At 40.4% G+C, this 19,466-nt stretch overlaps 1 protein-coding gene across 3 annotated transcripts in view; it reads right to left on the bottom strand.

Annotated features, from left to right (window-relative positions):
* OTUD7B (OTU deubiquitinase 7B) overlaps positions 1-18,230 on the bottom strand; it is a 60,992-nt gene extending 42,762 nt beyond the window's left edge. For 2 of the 3 annotated variants that reach the window (XM_076000075.1, XM_012754094.2), the window contains exons 1-2: positions 17,918-18,230; positions 14,199-14,256 (exon numbers count right to left, since the gene is read on the bottom strand). The gene's annotated coding sequence lies outside the window, so the exon portion shown is untranslated. The remainder of the gene's footprint in view (positions 1-14,198; positions 14,257-17,917) is intronic. The other variant, XM_012754095.2, reaches the window with a different exon arrangement.
* Positions 18,231-19,466: the final 1,236 nt, after the last annotated feature.

Below are 19,466 nucleotides of genomic sequence, written 5' to 3' on the forward strand. Positions count from 1 at the left end.
CCATTGTCCAGTTTATACCCAGGTACAAATAGGAGGGAAGAGCAAGGGGGTAGGGAGGAACAACATTATTGGGTAGATATGCCTGTCAGTGCCAAGACAGATTTCTTTCATAGATTCATTAAGAACCTTTTTAACAAAAAGATACTGGAAGTTACACCTATTTTTATGACTTGATTTATTTATGTATTCACAGAGAACATGCAATATTTGGCAGCATAACATAATAATGGTTGCAGGTGTTCCTTTTGGAATCTGTCAGACCTGTATCTAAATCCTAGCTGTGCTGCTTTCTTGTGACCTTGGCTATGTTATTTCACTTCTCTATGCCTTAACAGGGACTTCATCTGACATTCACTATGGTATCCTCAGCACCTTAAACAGTGCCTAAACACAGTAATAAATATTTTGAATTAATCTATAAGTGGGTATAAGAATATCTATTTTATGGAATTGTTATGAGTATTAAAGTGATATATAAAGTGTTTAGTATAACTCAGGGTAGGGTCTCACTATTAATTAGTAAAGTTTTCTTACCATTATTTCCCAACCAGATCAGAAGTTATGAGAGAAGAGCCATAGCAAGGAATAAGGTGGGATAAAGGTGGCATAAGCCAACCATTAGAAGTTACTTTCTACTAGGACCTAGTCATAACATCTAAGAATATTTAGTCTTGGCAGATAAAATTAAATAACAATGACAGCCCTTACAGTAGGTACATAATAAATGTTAGCTGATTTAAAAAATGGTGTTTTGGGCTAGGCATGGTGGCTCATGCCTGTAATCCTAGCACTTCAGGAGGCTGAGATGGGAGGATTGCTTGAGGCTAGGAGTTTGAGACCAGCCGCTCTACAAAAAATAGAAAAAAATCAGCCAGGTGTAGGGGCACTCGCGTGTAGTCCCAGCTACTTGGGAGGCTGAGGCAGGAGAATCACTTGAGCCCAGGAGTTTGAAGTTGCAGTGAGCTGTGACTGTGCTACTGGACCCTAGCCTGGGTGACAGAGCAAAACCCTGTCTGAAAAAAAATGTTTTAAATCCTCAGATATCTGTTACCACACAGATAAAAGTATGGCCAAAAAAAAAAAAAAAGGAAAGAAGAAAGAAAGAAAAGAAAAGAAGGAGGAAAGAAAAGAAAGAGAGAAGGGAGGAGAAAGAAGAGGGGGAGGAGGAGGGGAAGGGGAGGAAAAAGGGGAAGAGGAGGGAAGAAGAAAGAGAGAGGTGCCCTAGGGTGCCCTGGAGTCATCATAGCTCACAGCAACCTAAAACTCCTGGGCTCAAGTGCTCCTCCTGCCTCAGCCTCCCAAGTAGCTGGGAATACAGGTACCTACCACCTTGCCGGGCTAATTTTTCTATTTTTAGTAGAGACAGGGTCTCAGTTTTGCTCAGACTGGTCTCGAACTCCTGAGCTCAAGGGATCCTCTCCCTCAGCCTCCCAGACTGCTAGGATTACAGGCATGAGCCACCGTGCCCTGCCCTGACTACATATTTAAAAGCCAAATACAAAAGATTTTTAGAAGGCTATTCAACCCTTTGAAAATCTCCTGTAAGTAAAAATACTCAACTGATTCACAGTATTTACTCTCTTTTTTAGGTAATAAGATCTGTGTAAATAATTGTTCTTAATTGCTGACAGGGTAAGTAAGCCTGAAATATTTGGGTCCAAAACTCTCTTCATCCCTTTATTCCAAAAAGACTAACCCGTGTCTTTGAGGCTACTTCACACACAGTTTGTAACCCACGAAGCCTACCTACTTGGAGTGGTTGGGGGGAAATATTTCATCTTCAAAACTGGGAGGCAGAGAGAATATGCATTTAAATCCAAAATCTGAAGGAGTCTTTCCCCTTGAATATGAAGACTTGAATCTCAGAAGAAGATAGTTTTAAGAGACACTGTTGGGCGACTTCCGGGGCCCCTGCTCTTGGGGCCCCAGAACCTCGTCCATTAAAATAAAAAAAAAAAAAAAAAAAAAGAGACACTGTTGCATTATAAGCCTGATAAGTAAGCATACAATTTAGTGTCTAAATATAATGAAAACCTATGCAGAAGTGAAACAGCTTGTGGTTAAACCTCATCATAATGCGGTCTTCAACTTCCCATTTCATTTCCCAGGCATCTGCTCTGTTTTTAACCACTTGATCCACCTTCTCTTAAGGGATATAAAAAAGTAGAAAGAGCACTGAACAACAATCAGAAGAATGGGCTCTATACTAAGCTCTATTATAATACTTACTATGTATGCAAACATAAACCAGTCACTGAAAACTCTCTGAATTCAGTATTAACAGAGAATGATGGGTCAGACTCAGCGCTTTACAAAGTTTTCTACCAAATAACCCCTTTGGAGAGATGTATTAGAAACCAACCAAACCTAGATCCTTTATTGCTATAACCCAGATTGAAAACGTGTGCATCATTCTTATTTCACAACAATAAGTTACTACATTCTATTTCTTTCTCTTCAAATCACTTAAATCTCTCCCCCTTTCTTCATTACCATCACCCTTGTAGAAACTCCTTTCCCTAGACTATTAGAATAGTACTCTACTGGTCTCTCTTCCTCCATTTTACACAAGGTAGAATTAGTCTTCCTAAACTACTAATTTACATATACAATTCCCTGCTTGGGGATTTTTCACTCTAAGTATATAAACCAAACCCTTTGCCTGAGATGTAAGGTTCTCTCTAATTTATCTAACTCTCCAACTTTATTGATTTCATTGCCCTCCTAGGTGATACACTGTGCTGCAAACTACTTATTCTGCCCCCAAAACAAGGTGGGCTCAGCTCACTGTTCTCCTACCTTGAATGCCTCTATACTTATCTAGTCTTCTCTCTCCTCGAAGGTCTAGATTACCCTAAGGGTAAAACTTTTCCCTACCTATTCCCTCTAAACTTTTATATAACTCTATGCAAGTGTACTCCTCACTTGGTACTTAGTACTTATGACTTTATATAAGTATTTATCTCATTCTGCAAATATTCAGTGCTCACAATTACTGAGTTCCTGATGACTTACGTCAATAACTGTTTCTAGGCCGGGCGCGGTAGCTCATGCCTGTAATCCTCCCACTCTGGGAGGCCGAGGCGGGCAGATGACTAGAGGTCAGGAGTTCGAAACCAGCCTTAGCAAGAGCGAGACCCCATCTCTACTATAAACAGAAAGAAATTAATTGGCCAACTAATATATATAGAAAAAATTAGCCGGGCATGGTGGCACATGCTTGTAGTCCCAGCTACTCGGGAGGCTGAGGCAGGAGGATCGCCTGAGCCTAGGAGTTTGAGGTTGCTGTGAGCAAGGCTGACGCCATGGCACTCACTCTAGCCTGGGCAACAAAGCGAGACTCTTGTCTCAAAAAACAAAAAAAACAAAACAAAACTGTTTCTATACCTGATGCCTAACTTTTCAGAGAGCAGATATCCAAAAAACTGTTGTTAATGGTAATACTACCTTGAACAAGTCATTTAAATTTTCTGGGCCTCATTTTCCTCACCCAGAAAATGAGGATATTTGTAAATTTCCTTTTCAGTTCTAAAATACCATTTGATGGTATATATACTGCTCCAAAGCCTGTATTCGTTTCTCATATTTCTTTTTTTCCTACATATGCATTTATGTATATTTAACTATGTCCTATTTAACCCAGAATGTCAACACCCTAGGGACCAATTCTCCTACTATTTGTTTGATTTATTTACTGGATAACATCTCCTTGGCATCTTCTCAGTGCACCTTGCCCAGATTCTAATATACAGCAGGTATTCAGTGGAAAGGAATTAACAGTTTCAATCAGGCAGCAAACATCAAGAGGAATTTGTGTAGGTGATTATTTTATATTTTAATTTTCATAAAGAACTAGTATATTACAAAAAATTACAAAAATGTGAGAGAGAAGGAATTTACTGTTGTTAAAATGAGGGGCCACCTTGTGCCAAATAGCCAAGAATTTACTTTAGGCAATGAAAGAAGCTAGGAGAATGCAGCAACTCTAAAGTCTAATTCTCAAATTCTATTTTCAGAGTTCTGAGAAGGAATATGATAAATCTCTATCCCTGGTCTGTAAACAGGGACCAAGTATTCTTCATGTCAGAGAATCTTGTCCCTTAGAACTGATGGAAAAATTCTAGAAATGAACGGTTTAACACTCTGCCAGGTAAGCTGCTAGTTTAAAGGAGAAAAAAATGCTCACAAAGGAACACATAAAAGGAGATAAGTTTTCAAAACAGATGGGAACTTGCTGTCCTAAAATATATTTTTGTTAGCAGCATTATATTTCCCCATTGTCTTACCTCAATTCCTCACATGAAACTATCAAGACTTTTTAACACCAAAGCCTCAGAGGAATTCTCTTCTTTTTCTTTGATGTCAGTTATTAATGATTCAAAAGGCACTAGCAGACCAACTCATTTTAAATGACCCTGACTTTTCAAGTAACTATTTTAGAACACAACACTGATACTTTCAAAGCTGCATTCTATATATGATACTTTCCAAGTTGGTATCTGTAGCATGTGGCCTGGATACAACTTTGACACAGTTAAGGTACAAGGTTTATAAGGAATTCTAAGCCAGGTTTTGATGGATAAGAGGAAAGAGAACCTTTTTAAATGTTTACACCTATCCTCCTTTTTCCACTGCTACTCCTCAGTCCTATTGTATATTATCTGCTAACTCCTATCCACTCTGTTTCCTTTCTCTTTCCCCTGACTTCTACATTCCCCTCTCTACCCTAAGAACAGTTTTCAGAACCAGGAGGTAACAGTAAGGTGCTAGGAGCCAGGGCTTTTGCTCTCTTCCCTGTTAAGTCCCTAAATAAAACCAAAGGGTCACAGGTAATTTTCTCTTCCATGGTTTTCTCCACTACCAGATTCCCCCTTACCAAGACTAGAGAGGAGACATGAGGGTAGCAGATAATGAGAAGAGAAAGTCATTTACTAATAGGAACTATAAGCTCATTAAAGCTAATTCAATTATATATAGATATTTATGGCAAAAGTTTTCATCTCCAATTTCCCAGAACCTACTCTGACCTGCAATTCTCACACATGCCCCCACAACTTTCTCTAATATATTAAATGTGAGCTCAGAAAGTAAAAAAAAAAAATTATCAAAAATTTGAGCTAAAGATAACTGCAAAATAAAATCAGTTGCAACTTAAAGTTCAGAAACATATTTTAGAAGTATAAATGGATTTAGGATTATTTACTTCAAAAAAGTCCATGATATTGCTTTTCAGGAACCCAAGACGAAATCAAGACCTGATGTATTAGGTTTAAACCATACAAAATTGCCAAGAGTTGACTGCTTTTTACCTACAAGATGGCAATTTCATAGAGTTCAACTTAATATTTAATTTCTAACTTGGGGGCAAGGGGATCTTCCATGAGGCCAAAACAACTTTATATTGGACTATACATTACAGAATTAACAGTTTCAAAATATGCTGAGATACAACCTGACCTCATCAATAAAAAAGGAGTGTAGTTAAAAGTGTATATACATGTATGAACGTGTGTATCAGGCTTTATTCTTTATGAGGCAAAGAATTGCTGGTCCTGAGCAATACTTGGTAAGTGAACAGACAGGCTGTTTTTTCTGAATGCCCATTTCCAGTGAAGGTGTCAAGACCTTGATGACAAAAGCAGAATTTGATAGCTAGCAAAATGAGTCTGGCTACAGGAGCACACTGCCTCAAAAGCCACCAGGATCAATTCCCAGGAGTTTCCCCATTAGGAAGATATCACCTATCAACTCTCATTTCATTTTCCAAGGAATGTGTGTTCTCATCCCCTGCAGGAAGTTAGTCTTAACTACTCTCACCATTTATATGCATTTTTGTATAATTTTCAGTGCTGAGTGCTACTTTGTAAGCTTTATTTTTCATGGGGACCACACCGACAGTCATAATTAAATTAATAGTTCACCAATACAGGCCAGGCGCAGTGGCTCATGCCTGTAATCCTAGCACTCAGGGAGGCCAAGGCAGGCACATCTCTCAAGGTCAGGAGTTCGAAACCAGCCTGAGCAAGAGTGAGACCCCCCCATCTCTACTAAAAATAGAAAGAAATTAATTGGCCAACTAAAAACACATAGGCCAGGCTCGGTGGCTCACGCCTGTAATCCTAGCAGTCCAGGAGACCGAGGCGGGCGGATTGTTCAAGGTCAGGAGTTCAAAACCAGCCTGAGCAAAAGCGAGACCCTGTCTCTACTATAAATAGAAAGAAAATTAATTGGCCAACTAATATATAGAGAAAAAATTAGCCAGGCATGGTGATGCATGCTGTAGTCCCAGCCGCTTAGGAGGCTAAGGCAGTAGGATTGCTTGAGCCCAAGAGTTTGAGGTTGCTGTGAGCTAGGCTGACACCACGGCAATCACTTCAGCCTGGGCAACAAAGCAAGAAAGAGAGAGAGGCTGGTCCGAAGGTAGTTATCTCACGTGATTGTTCACAGTCAGTTACAGATTGAACTCCTTGTTCTACTACTTTCCCCCCTCCTCACTACTGCACTTGACTAGTCTTAAAATAAAAAAAAATAAAAAAAAAAAAAAGAAAGAGAGAGAGAGAGATAATGAATTAGCCAGGCATGGTGGCACATGCCTGTAGTGCTTGAGCCCAGGAGTTTGAGGTTGCTGTGAGCTAGGCTGATGCCACGGCACTCACTCTACCCTGGGCAACACAGTGAGATTCTGTCTCAAAAAAATAAAAAAACAGTTCACCAATACAAATGATGGTCTTTACTTTTTTTATTCATTAATCTAACCATTTAGTCACTAAAATGCCTACTGTGTGTAAATTACTGGGGTAAGCCCCACAAGGGATACAGAGATAAAAGAGACTACTTATCTGCTCTCAAGGAGCTTTACAGTGTGGTAGAAGAGGCATGCCAAGGGTATAAATAAACCAAAATATAAGAATATACAACTACCACATGACAAAGTACCAAGTACCAATAATAGGATTCAGCATTGGAAAAGATCATATACTGTTGGAAGAAAAAAATCAGGAATGTTCTCATGGAAGAGATAGTTTACACTGTGACTTTAAGAATGGGGAGGGCGCGGTGGCTCATGCCTGTAATCCTAGCACTCTGGGAGGCCAAGGCGGGCGGATTGCTCAAGGTTAGGAGTTCAAAACCAGCCTGAGCAAGACCCCGTCTCTATTATAAAAATAGAAAGAAATTAATTGGCCAACTAATATATATATATACATATATATATACATATATATACATATATACATATATATACATATATGTGTATATATATATATAAAATTAGCCGGGCATGGTGGCACATGCCTGTAGTCCCAGCTACTTGGGAGGCTAAGGCAGTAGGATTGCTTGAGCCCAGGAGTTTGAGGTTGCTGTGAGCTAGGCTGATGCCACGGCACTCACTCTAGCCTAGGCAACAAAGTGAGACTCTGTGTCAAAAAAAAAAAAAAAAAAGAATGGGGAAGTATTTTTTGTTGTTGTTTATTTGTTTTTTTTAACAGAGCAAGTGGGGAGGGCAATAGAAGAAACAAGTTTAAAAATTTAGTGATAAGATGAATTAGATCTACATGTAGCCATATCTGAAAAGTAATATTGAAAGAAAAAGATACATATAGTATGATTCTATTTATGTGAGATTTCAAAATAAAACTACATATTGTTTATGAATATATATATGAAAAAAGTATAAAATATGAAATGGAATGATATGTACCAATTCAGGCTAGTATTCATTTCCTAAGAAAGAGGAAGGGGTGAAGGATGTAGGTTGGGACTTTAGCTATCTCTGTAGCATTTCATATTTTAAAGAGAGCAAGAGACCTAAAAATATGACAAAATGTTAATATCCATTAAATTGGGGTTGTGGGCTCAAAATAATCTGTTAGGGTTTTTTCCCCCCCTGAACTTTTCTAAATGTTTGAAATATCTCAGTATGCAAAATTTACAAATTAAGAATGGACCAGGTGACAAGAAGAATAGAGGAGTCAACACAAAAAGAGTAATCAGGAGCAGGATGGTCCCCTAAACGTTAAGGGTATGCTTGATTAGTTCAGTTTTAGACTCAAGAGGAGCCTTCACATCTCTCAAACAGTGTGTACAAGAGGTACTTAGATAAGGGGGCTGACAATAATGTACAAGAAGGAAGTTTTTATTGCCATCCAAAATCAGATAGCTAAAGGGAGTGAGAAACACCTTCCCACATAATTTAAATGCCAGTGTAACCAAGTCATCTCCCCTAAAACAAAGCCAAGGGAACTTCCAGTTACACAGAAATTCCAGATAAGTACTCACTATTGAGTAGTTATTTTGTGCCTCCTCTCTTCCACCCCCCTCCCCTCCCCCAAACACTCACAAACAAAAACAAAATGTACCCTCGCCCACTTGAGAAAGAATTAAGAATTGGCAACTCTGTTAAAGTGGACAGCTTCCAAACCAAAACCCTTCTCTGGAAAAGATGTTGACAGAACTCAGAGAAAAGAATTAAAAATCACAACTCAGTCAAGCTTTGAGGAAAGCCTATCAGTGGAAGGTATCCATCCTTCTATACTCCCTGAGTCCAAAGTTCCCCCAGGGAAATCTAAGGCCACCTAAGATGCCCTCTATCCTGTTCTTCCAATCTCATCCAGCAAAAATGACTAAAGCACAAAATCCAAACTCTCATTTAGCACCTTAAAAATCAAATGAAATTAAAAGTATATATAGGGAAGAAAGATTTAGAATCTGAGTATAATGATAATTCTTTTTTTTTCTTAGGTAAATATATATTTTGTCAGTGCCCAATTTATCATAGTTTATTTCTTTTAACAAAAGTTTCACTGGCACAGTTAGTGAAACAAAACTTAGTTGAAACAAAAGTTTCAACTAAGCTTAAAAGAAAAGAACTTAAAGGAAACTTAGCAAGAGAGATAAATATACCCAATACAACAAATACCTTGACATTCTTCTACACCTGAATCATTACAGCTGAAGAGTCCTTACACCCTACTCATCCCACTCCAGGGCATCCAATTGCCCCAGGTCATAAGTCCCTCTTCCCCATGGTACTCTCAGCACAGGCCTTCCTCAGACAGTAAAAAAGACAGTGGAATGAAATGACATTAATTCCCTGTCTTCCAGTACAATGCAATGTGGCAAAAGAAAACAAACACTGGAATGGGACTTGGAAGAGAACAGAGAGGTGAACTCACATTTACCTACCACATATCTACCACATACCAGCCACTAAAGATTGAATTTTAGACCAAGCTATTACTAAACCACTTCTGAGATCCTGGGTAAACCTCATGTATTCCACTTGAAATCAAATGAGGAAGACTAAGAAAGCATAAAAGTCCTTCCAGTTCTCTGATTCCAGGATTCCATAAACATGATGATTTTCAACAAATTTGTTATGGTTAAGCAGAATGAAGTTATTAAAAGGCGTTTTTGCTTAGTCCCTCTCCAATTTACCCTACACACCACTAACATAAATAACCTTTTTAGGATGTGAAACTTATTTTATCATCCAATGCTTAAAATCCTTAAATATCTTATCATTTATTGCAGAACAAGACAAAGCTCTCTGTGATCCAGTCTTGCCTACTTCTCCAGCCTCATCCTTGCCCTCCAACCCTGTCCTCCAGCCATAATTATTTAAAAGTTACCTGAAGAAGTCTGGCTATTGCATTCCTTTCCAGGGGTCCTCAAACTACGGCCCGCGGGCCACATGTGGCCTGCCAACAACATTTATCTGGCCTGCCGGGTGTTTTTGACGCAGCTGCCTGTCCTGTTTAGCAGCCGACTCATCCCGGGCCCACAGTGCACATGTGTGGAATATGCGCCACACTCTCCAACGGCCCTCCAACTGGGGTCTGAGGGACAGTGAATTGGCCCGTTTAAAAAGTTTGAGGACCCCTGCAAGATTTTGTTCAAGGTGTTTTCTCAGATTGGAATGTATTTCTCCCCATCATCTATAGGGTATATGCTTAATTCATCTTTCAAGACTTAGCTCAGGCCATGTGCCATGGCTCACGCCTGTAATCCTAACACTCTGGAAGGCTGAGGCAGGAGGATCACTTGAGCTCAGGAGTTTGGGACCAGCCTGAGCAAGAGTGAGATCCTGTCTCTACTCAAAATAGAAAAATTAGCCAGGCATCATGGCATGCACCTGTAGTCCCAGCTACTTGGGAAGCTGTGGCAGTAGGATTGCTTGAGCCCAGGAGTTTGAGGTTGCTGTGAGCTAGGCTGACGTCATGGCACTCTACTCAGGGCAGCAGAGTAAGACTCTGTCCAAAAAAAAAAAAAAGACTCAGCTCAAATGTTACCTCCTCAGAGAGGCTCTTTGTTTTTGAGACAGAGTCTCACTATGTTGTCCTGGCTAGAGTGTTGTGGCATCAGCCTAGCTCACAGCAACCTCAAACTCCTGGGCTCGAGTAATCCTCCTGCCTCAACCTCCAAGTAGCTGGGACTACAGGCGCACATCACCATGCCCGGCTAACTTTTTCTATATATTTTTAGTTGGCAGATTAATTTCTTTCTATTTTAGTAGAGACGGGGTCTTGCTCTTGCTCAAGCTGGTTTCGAACTCCTGACCTCGAGCAATCCGCCCATCTTGGCCTCCAAGAGTGCTAGGATTACAGGCGTGAGCCACCGTGCCCAACTGTCAGAAAGGCTCTTTATAACCTCTGCATGCCCAAGGTAGAACTGACCTTTGGGCTCCCACTCTCCCCCTACATAATTCTATTGCAGCATCTATCACACTTCATGCCACCTACATATTTTACACATCTGTCTCCTCTTGCTAGACCTAAAGCTCCTTGTGGGTAGAGACCTTGTCTGACTCATCTCCATCTCCTCAATGCCTACGACAGTACTTACAAGATAGGAGACATTCAATGGATATCTGACAAAGGAGTAGAGGAACAGGAAAGAAGAAGGAAGAACCAATTAAGATGGCCTGGAGGGGTGGGCAGTGGGAGCCATGATGGGGTGTAACTTGACCTGATGGATGCTCCCCACTACCTGCCCCATTTGACAAAAAAGGAAAGGAAAGGAAAGGAAAGGAAAGGAAAGGAAAGGAAAGGAAAGGAAAGGAAAGGAAAGGAAAGGAAAGGAAAGGAAAGGAAAGGAAAGGAAAGGAAAGGAAAGGAAAGGAAAGGAAAGGAAAGGAAAGGAAAGGAAAGGAAAGGAAAGGAAAGGAAAGGAAAGGAAAGGAAAGGAAAGGAAAGGAAAGGAAAGGAAAGGAAAGGAAAGGAAAGGAAAAAGGAAAGGAAAGGAAAAAAGGAAAGGAAAGGAAAAGGAAAGGAAAGGAAAAAGGAAAGGAAAGGAAAAAAGGAAAGGAAAGGAAAGGAAAGGAAAGGAAAGGAAAGGAAAGGAAAGGAAAGGAAAGGAAAGGAAAGGAAAGGAAAGGAAAGGAAAGGAAAGGAAAGGAAAGGAAAGGAAAGGAAAGGAAAGGAAAGGAAAGGAAAGGAAAGGAAAGGAAAGGAAAGGAAAGGAAAGGAAAGGAAAGGAAAGGAAAGGAAAGGAAAGGAAAGGAAAGGAAAGGAAAGGAAAGGAAAGATATGGCCTGGAAAGTAGGGAATGCTAGTGCTCAGGTTTATCAGTACCACTTTCTTTGCTCTTCTGCTCTTTCCCTAAACCCTAGTTCTCAGAGAGCTTATTAATTCTCTTGGCTACAGCTACTACACCTATGCCGATGAACTGAAAAACTGCATTTCCAAACTTACTAGCCCTCACCTCTACCCCAGGTTTGGGCTCCTAACTCTCACAAGCAGAATAGCTCTCATTTGGACATTTCATTGCCACTTTATATCCAACACATCCCAAGCTGAACTCATCATATTCCCCTAAAAAAATGAGGAAATTTTCCTAACTTCTTTATCCCAGTCAATGTCTCAGATACCTAGTTAACTCATCACCCTTCTTCATCTCCCATATCCAGTCCTCACTAATTTCAATTTTTCCCTCACAATCTCTTTTTCACTCTTTCTTCTCCTTGGCACACCCCACAACTCTATTTGGGCCTCATCACTTCACATACCCCAGGCATCAACCTCCCTTCCCTCCAAGTCAACCTGTGTCTTACTATCATCATATTACTATCCTAGTCAAAAATCCTCAGTGGTTCCCTATTTCTATCGTTTAAAATATAAACTCATAAGACCCCTAGAAATATAGCTCCAAACCAACCTAACTACTTTCATTTCACTACTAGTCACTGCTATTCAGGTCAGTCTCATCATTGCCCCAAGAACATCTCAGGTATAGTCCTGTTTCTAGGCTTTTTCAGCTCCAAAATGAAATTATTTTTTTTATTCTCTTCATCTTCATTCCTATACTTAATATACGTTTTAGTTTTTAAGATCTGAATAAGTTATAATTCCTCTGTGATAACATTCATAACTACCTGCATACTCTTCTCTCAAAATACCTAGAGTATGAGGTCTGTACTATGCAGCTGATAATATACTTTCACATTTTAAAATTTTGTCTGGCATATTAATAGAGGCTCAATAAGTGTTCATTCCTTCCTGTTCCTCTTACTCCCAATTGGACTATAAACTCTTAAAAGGCATGAAGTTGTCATTTTTCCTAAACCTCCACAGCACCTAGCATCGATTTAAACTCATAGCAAGTCACTGAAAATAACAGTTTAGTAATTTCTCCTATCCAAAACTATTTCTTAGAGGAAATAAAAGACATAATCCTAAAGAACACAGTTGAAAATAATCCCTCTCTAGTATAAAATAAGATTCCTGACTTTTCTACCTCTAATTTCCAGCTCAGAAATACTAGTCTCCTGGCTCAAGAAGTAAAAATAATCCTGTGCTCATGACATCACAAACACATAGTGTGGTAATGATTATAAGAAGGTAGGGGAGGGTGGCAGGGATGCAGGAAAGCAAGTCAACTGAAAGAAAAAAGGTGAAAGAACAGTGTGTGATTTTGTTTACTTCTTAAATGTGGACAATTCTGCCCACTTTTTCTTTTTTCTGTTTTTTCACTGGCCATATTTTCAAACAAGTTTCCTTCAGGAGGAAAAATGTGACAAATATTTCAGTAATGCTGGTATCTGGAAGAGCCTCTACAAAGCCCAAGTCTTTTGAAAAAGCCAGCTTAATCTTCAACAACGCAACATAACGCAGTGGGATTCCTCCAGATATTGTGAGTGAAAACTCATTCTGGCTGGAACGCAGGCATCACCTACCAGTCATCCCTATGATAAGGCAGACAGACTAAGAGGTCACATGGGACCCATACAAATTTTGAAAAGAAACTGGTCTACATTAACATACTCGGTACAGTTTATAGTCTTAATTATCCACAAATGGATTATTCATTTTATGGATTTCTGAGGCCAAATCCTTAAATCCAAGATTGACTGTTCTTCACCATCAGTATATTCTCCTCACCATCAGGTAATATAGGCTTAGAAATTTATTTCAATATCAGTATTATTCCAAAAAATGAAGATAAATTTGGTTTAAAGAAGAATGCTTTTTTTTGTTTGTTGTGAGACAGTGTCTCACTCTGTTGCCTGGGCTAGAGTTCCGTAGCGTCAGCCTAGCTCACAGCAACCTCAAACTCCTGGGCTCAAGTGATCCTACTGCCTCAGGCTCCCGAGTAACTGGGACTACAGGCATGCACCGCCATGCCCGGCTAATTTTTTCTATATATTTTTAGTTGGCCAATTAATTTCTTTCTGTTTTCAGTAGAGACGGGTCTCGCTTTTGCTCAGGCTGGTTTCGAACTCCTGACCTTGAGCGATCTTCCCGCCTCGGCCTCCCAGCGTGCTAGGATTACAGGCATGAGCAAAAATAATGCATTTCTGAGGATCACTTGAGGCCAAGGATTTGAGACCAGCCTGGGCAACATAGCTATTTACTTAATTTTTTAGAGACCTCATCTCTAAAAAATATAAATTAGCCAGGCATGGTAGCATGGGCCTGTGGTCCCAGCTATTTGGGAGGCTGAGGAGGGAGGCTTGCTTGAGCCCTGGAGTTCAAGGCTGCAGTGAGCTTCAATTGATTATGCCACTGCACTCCAGCTTGGGCAACAAAGTGAGACTCTGTCTCTAAAAAAATTAATTAAAAATAAATTTAAAAAATAAAAAGTAATGCATTTTCAAACCAAGACATTTCTTTGTTAAGTTCTAAATTACCTATAACAGTGCTCCCTACGTTAGCAGAGATAACTAAGGGTTAAATGTACTTGAAACATAACACTGTCCTTACCATAAGCTCTTGAGGAGAATCCAGCCATAGTCTTGAGACTTCCCCACAGGTTGGTGCACTATGAGATAGGCATAAGCAGAGCTCAGTATAGTGAGTAAGGTGTGTAAATACAAAATCTTCTACAAGGAATCTTATGTCTCCTGGATAAGAGGAGACATTCCTTTAGGCCAGGATGGTACAGAAGAGAAAAGTTGCAATGTACTGGTGCCTGCCTGATTCCATATCCTGGAGTTCCTGGACCAAAGGGCTCAATACATCTAATTAAATCCACCCTTTGTTCAAAGACCTACAATGACTCTATTGACCCTTCCATCAACATCCAACAGATTCTGGCCTCTGAGGCCCCTCCACCCTCTTGCCTGTTCTATCCATGACTTGACCAACCCACATTCTATCCAATCACTCTCATTTATTCCCCCCACACACAACTTAGTCATTCATACCATCACTGCACACAGTACATTTTATACTTTGTTTGGAAGATCTTTTCTTGTCCTTTATGTCCAACACAATAACTATTTAACTTACTTGAATACTCATGAGGAAGAAAATAACTAGTCCAAGGCCACATAGGAAAAAGTAGAACCAAGATCCATCTAACTCCAGAGCCCATACCACTGACTAACCCACATCCTCACAAGTTCACTTCAAAATTTACTAATTCAGAAATCTTCCCTCACTTATCTCATTGATTCTTTGTTACTTCAAGTTTTCTCAGCCCTTACCTACTCCATTTGTAGCACATTAAACTTGGTTTTGTTTATATGCTGTTTCCTAAATGTTGAATCTTATAATAATAGTCTGCTTTTCCATTTATATACTACCTTTCCCCTCTACATCCCACACCAAGGGCAAGGACACTTGTCTTTATATCTTTTATGTCACCCTAAAGCCTGTCATTGGAGCTTGGAGCCTGCTTTATACACAGGAGTATTCAGTTATTAATCAAGGATTCTTACTTTAAAAAGTCAACTCTCTTCTATCATATTAAAAAGTCTACTAAATTCAGGCATTCATGAGAAAACTACCCTGCTCTACCTTCCAATTACACAAATTTTTAATTATCTGAATTTCAGGGGCTACTGTGAAGATTCCACAGACTGCCTGTTATTCCACAGCTCTTAAGTTCCCAAAGGAACGATATTGCTGAGGTCACATTTTAAAGCATTGTTTGGTGGGATGAGTGTTTGGGGTAAGGAGAGGGGTACTAATATATACACACATATACATACATACATACATACACACACACACATACACTATATGGCCTCTGCTAGCATCCTTAGCATGCTTGAAATATTGAGAGCACCAAAACTTTGACAAATGGCACTTAGTGCCCTCATAACAACCTGAAGCTTATTTTTAATACTAAATTATTCCACCATAATTCACTTGGTTACATATATTGAATCTCAAAATTCCAAACAAAGCCTTCTGAGAACTGAGAATAGTGGTGGGATACTGGGCTGCTCTACGCTTATTCCTAGGTTTATTCAATCCCTTCAATCCCCACCCACTGGAATAAAATATACAATTCAACTAGGATAAGTTGCTAAGTACAGATATAAATAGAATTCACCCAGATTTCATCACTAATGCAGGCACCAACCAGCTAACACAGATCAAAACAATTATTGATAGTGAACAGACTCTTGAAGAGTGTATGGGATTTTTAAAAATTAGATTTTGATCTCCAAAATAAATCTTTTTTCAAAAGAAAAGAAAGATTAAGTAAATAAAGCTTTAATAAAATCTCTAAGTTGTTGGTGACATAAGGCCACCAAAGTCTAGCTAACAATTAGCATTCATTACTGGTCATCCTGCCTTAAACACATCAGCAGACAGCCCTTTCTTTGGCAAAGTTTTACATTTTTTTTCTGAGGTAGTCTTTAGCATTAAATGAAAGGAATAAGTCAAATCAGACAACAAAAACAACAATTAGTAACAGTTTGGAAACTATCTTCCTTCTAATCTTTCCTTTCTGTTTGAATTCATAATGTTCAAAGCAGATATCTGTCCAATTCTAAATTATTCATGTTAATGGATAATTATTGACACAAGGTGCTGATAACACAAAATGGGGGAAAAATCGAATAAGATGTATTTTGGTTTTGGAATATATGTTTTCAGCATATTTGCCTTCTCAATTATTCCTAGCATTAGCTAATATTTGTATTCATTTGCAATCTCTAAGTACATAGTAACTGGCCACTTTGTCAGGGCGGTGCTCTGAGGCATGCCGGGTCGGGTCACTAGTGGAAATTAGAACAGACTGGTATTCAGCCTGCAGATGAGCAACATTAATTTCATTTACTTTACAGTTCTGTTCAGCTTACAGCAGGTTGGTTACTAAACTTTAAAAGAACTGCTTGAAAAACAATGAAGACTAAGAGTATAATTAATTCTTCATTGTTTGACTATAATGTATTCATTTGTAAATTATGCACAGCAAATGTTTAACTACAAGTCTGATTCTCCCTAGCCACCCAGCATAAATCCCCTCAGTCTCCACCCCATCAGGAATGCAATCTCATTTACTAGGGAGGAAATTTTCTAAATGTTTTTAAAAGTTACATAGTATAGAAAATGTTTTTAAAATATTTAGGGATTAGCGCTACCCTTTTGGACTAGTCTTACCACCACCTCTTCTCTCTACCTGTCCTTTTCCACCTTTGAAATAGGTTCTGAAAGACAAAAGAATCCAGCCTCCTCAAAGATCTAAATACTATTATAGAAGCCAAATACTGAAAATTTACCTGCCTCTAAATAAGGCAGTCTCTGTAGTACTTATAAAAAGATAAGGAAAATAAAAATTAAAGTCCTGACATTTCTTGGCTTTGCATTCATAAAAACAAAACTCCCTGAAAGTTTGTGGGGAACCTCTTAAATAAAATTCCACCAGTCAGCTTCTTTTAACTTTCAAATTTTTCCGTCTGTATTGTACCCAGAGAAGCCACCTAGGTCAGACGACTACCACGAGGGAGGGGAAAGAGAGACTGAGCGCTGGTCCTTGTGAGCCGACAAGCTAAAAATACGCCTGCCCAGTAAACAAATCCCATTCCATCCCGACCGGAGCCACACACACCGTTAACCTAGTAATTATGAGAAGAGTGAGATCACGCAGCCCCCGGCTTACTCATCATCAGCTTCTAAAGTTTCCATCGGCTCATGGCAACTTTTTTTTCTAAACTTCATAACACTGCCCTAGAATCTCTCTCTCTCTCACACACACACACACCTTTTTCGCTCCCTTCCTCCATTACTGGAAGCACTTCGGTTTGGCTATCAACAGAGAGAATAAGCTTGTTTTCATTTTACTTTCATATTGAGATTTTTAAATGAACTTTATCCCATTATGAGGGTAGCAGCCTGTATCTTAACCACCCTAAAACTCCATCATACCTCCCTGAAAGTCTAGCTGACAAGAGGCGACTGTTCAAACTGCCCAGCACAGTTTAGGAAGGGAGGCCAGGAATTCAGGAGGGAAGCTAGGCACGCGGGACGCAGGTGAAAGGGAGGAATAAAGGGGAAAAGGTTAGGACGAAGCAAGGAGCAGTCGGGGCGAGGAGAGGGTGCCGAGGGGAGATGGCTTCGGTTGAAATATAACCAGGAAGGAGAAGGGGGACAGTGGAGATCAGAGGTGCGGAGTTTGGGAGTCTGAAGAGGCGAGAGGGACGGGAGCAGACGGGGAAGATTATCAGGGCGGGGGACTCCGTTACCCTCGCGGCTCCTGGGGCAAGGCCCTAGGCCGGGGCGGAGCGCGGGGCCCGGCCGCCTCTCCTCATTCCTCGGCAGTGACCCCGGGGTCTGGCCGGTCCCTCCCCAGACGACGAAGGAGGCGGAGGCGGTGGCGGAGACTGCGACCGCGGATGGTGCTCCGCACAGGATCTAGAGCTTGAGCCAGACGGGACTGATCGGGACTGGCCTCCCCCAGTGGCTTTTTGCCTGCTCCACACCCGGTTGCCACTCCGACTACGGCGGCTGGTTCAGGATCGGTGGCTTTCGGCCGGCCGGCCGGAAACAAGCGCCAGTTTCCGGCCGGAGCGGGTTGGTGGTGACACCCAAGCCGCCCCCGGGCCTCCTCCCTCCCCGCCCCGCCCCGCCCCGTAGCAGCCCCGCCTTTAGCGCCGCTCCCGGAGCTGCGCCCAGTTTGGCGCTTGCCCCGCGCGTGACCCGGTGATTTCCTGGCCAGCGTCCCTAAAGCTCATGGTCTGGAGCATTCTTGAATTGGAGCTGGAGGGGCACAGGGTGGACTCTTAAGACGTTGGGGTAGAATCATTTGGCAACAGCCTTTGAGAAGGAGCAGAAAGGGGCGGAGTAGTTCCAGAAAGGTGAGAGGGGTGAAAATACTTTAGACGACTGAAATTCTAGAAACCCTACACAATCAGTCTGGACTGACCAGAGGAAAATTAACACTTCTTCTAGAGCAGTGTGTACCCAGTTATGCATTTTCCTTGTTCCTTCACTCTTGAACATACCCTTCCCTATAAGCCCTTGGTATTTATTTACTTGCATAACAATGATACCCTATTGATATATCTGCTTTTAGACTGTTAACACAATAAAAAAAAGTTATGTAGCACTTTTGTAATATCTTTCACAACATTGCATCATAATTCAAATATTTATTGAGTCACTTCTATTTGAAATCAACACAATCTAAGACATTAAAGGTCTTACAATTTAGTAAAATACATAAAGCTATATTATATAAGGCAGAACTCACATATGCGCTATGTGAATTACAGTGAGCTATGAATATGAGAACATAAACAAGCCATCCCTGCCACATCGTAGACATTCCATATGTGTTGAATGAATGAAGAAATATTAGGTGATTGTGGACTGTTTTAAGTAAGAAAAGCTATTTAATAAATACCTCTTTATGACAAACCCAAAAGGGAGCCAAGCCAGCCCCTGCTATACTCTAACCAAAGAAATATGAAATTTTACTTCAGATTCCTAACATTGTGACAGCTGGTCTGCATATTCAAAATATTTATTGTCTAAATTGTGCCCATTAGGCCTGTGTAAAAACAAGTATTGCAATCAACTTCTTTCTCCTCAGTACTTCCTGAAGTCCTCAGTTTCTAAAGGGGAGAGGTGTAGCATGGATACTTTAGAATTATCCGGCTCGGACTAGGAACCTGACACCTGAAACAGGAAACTTCCTAGACAGCTGTATCTCATAGGGATACCCTTGGGTTTAGAATTGGAGAATTAGGGCTGGGCCTGGGGCCATATGTACATACCAAGGCCAAACAGATC

This window comes from Microcebus murinus, chromosome 2 (assembly GCF_040939455.1).
Source record: "Microcebus murinus isolate Inina chromosome 2, M.murinus_Inina_mat1.0, whole genome shotgun sequence".
In the NCBI taxonomy this organism is placed as follows: domain Eukaryota; kingdom Metazoa; phylum Chordata; class Mammalia; order Primates; family Cheirogaleidae; genus Microcebus; species Microcebus murinus.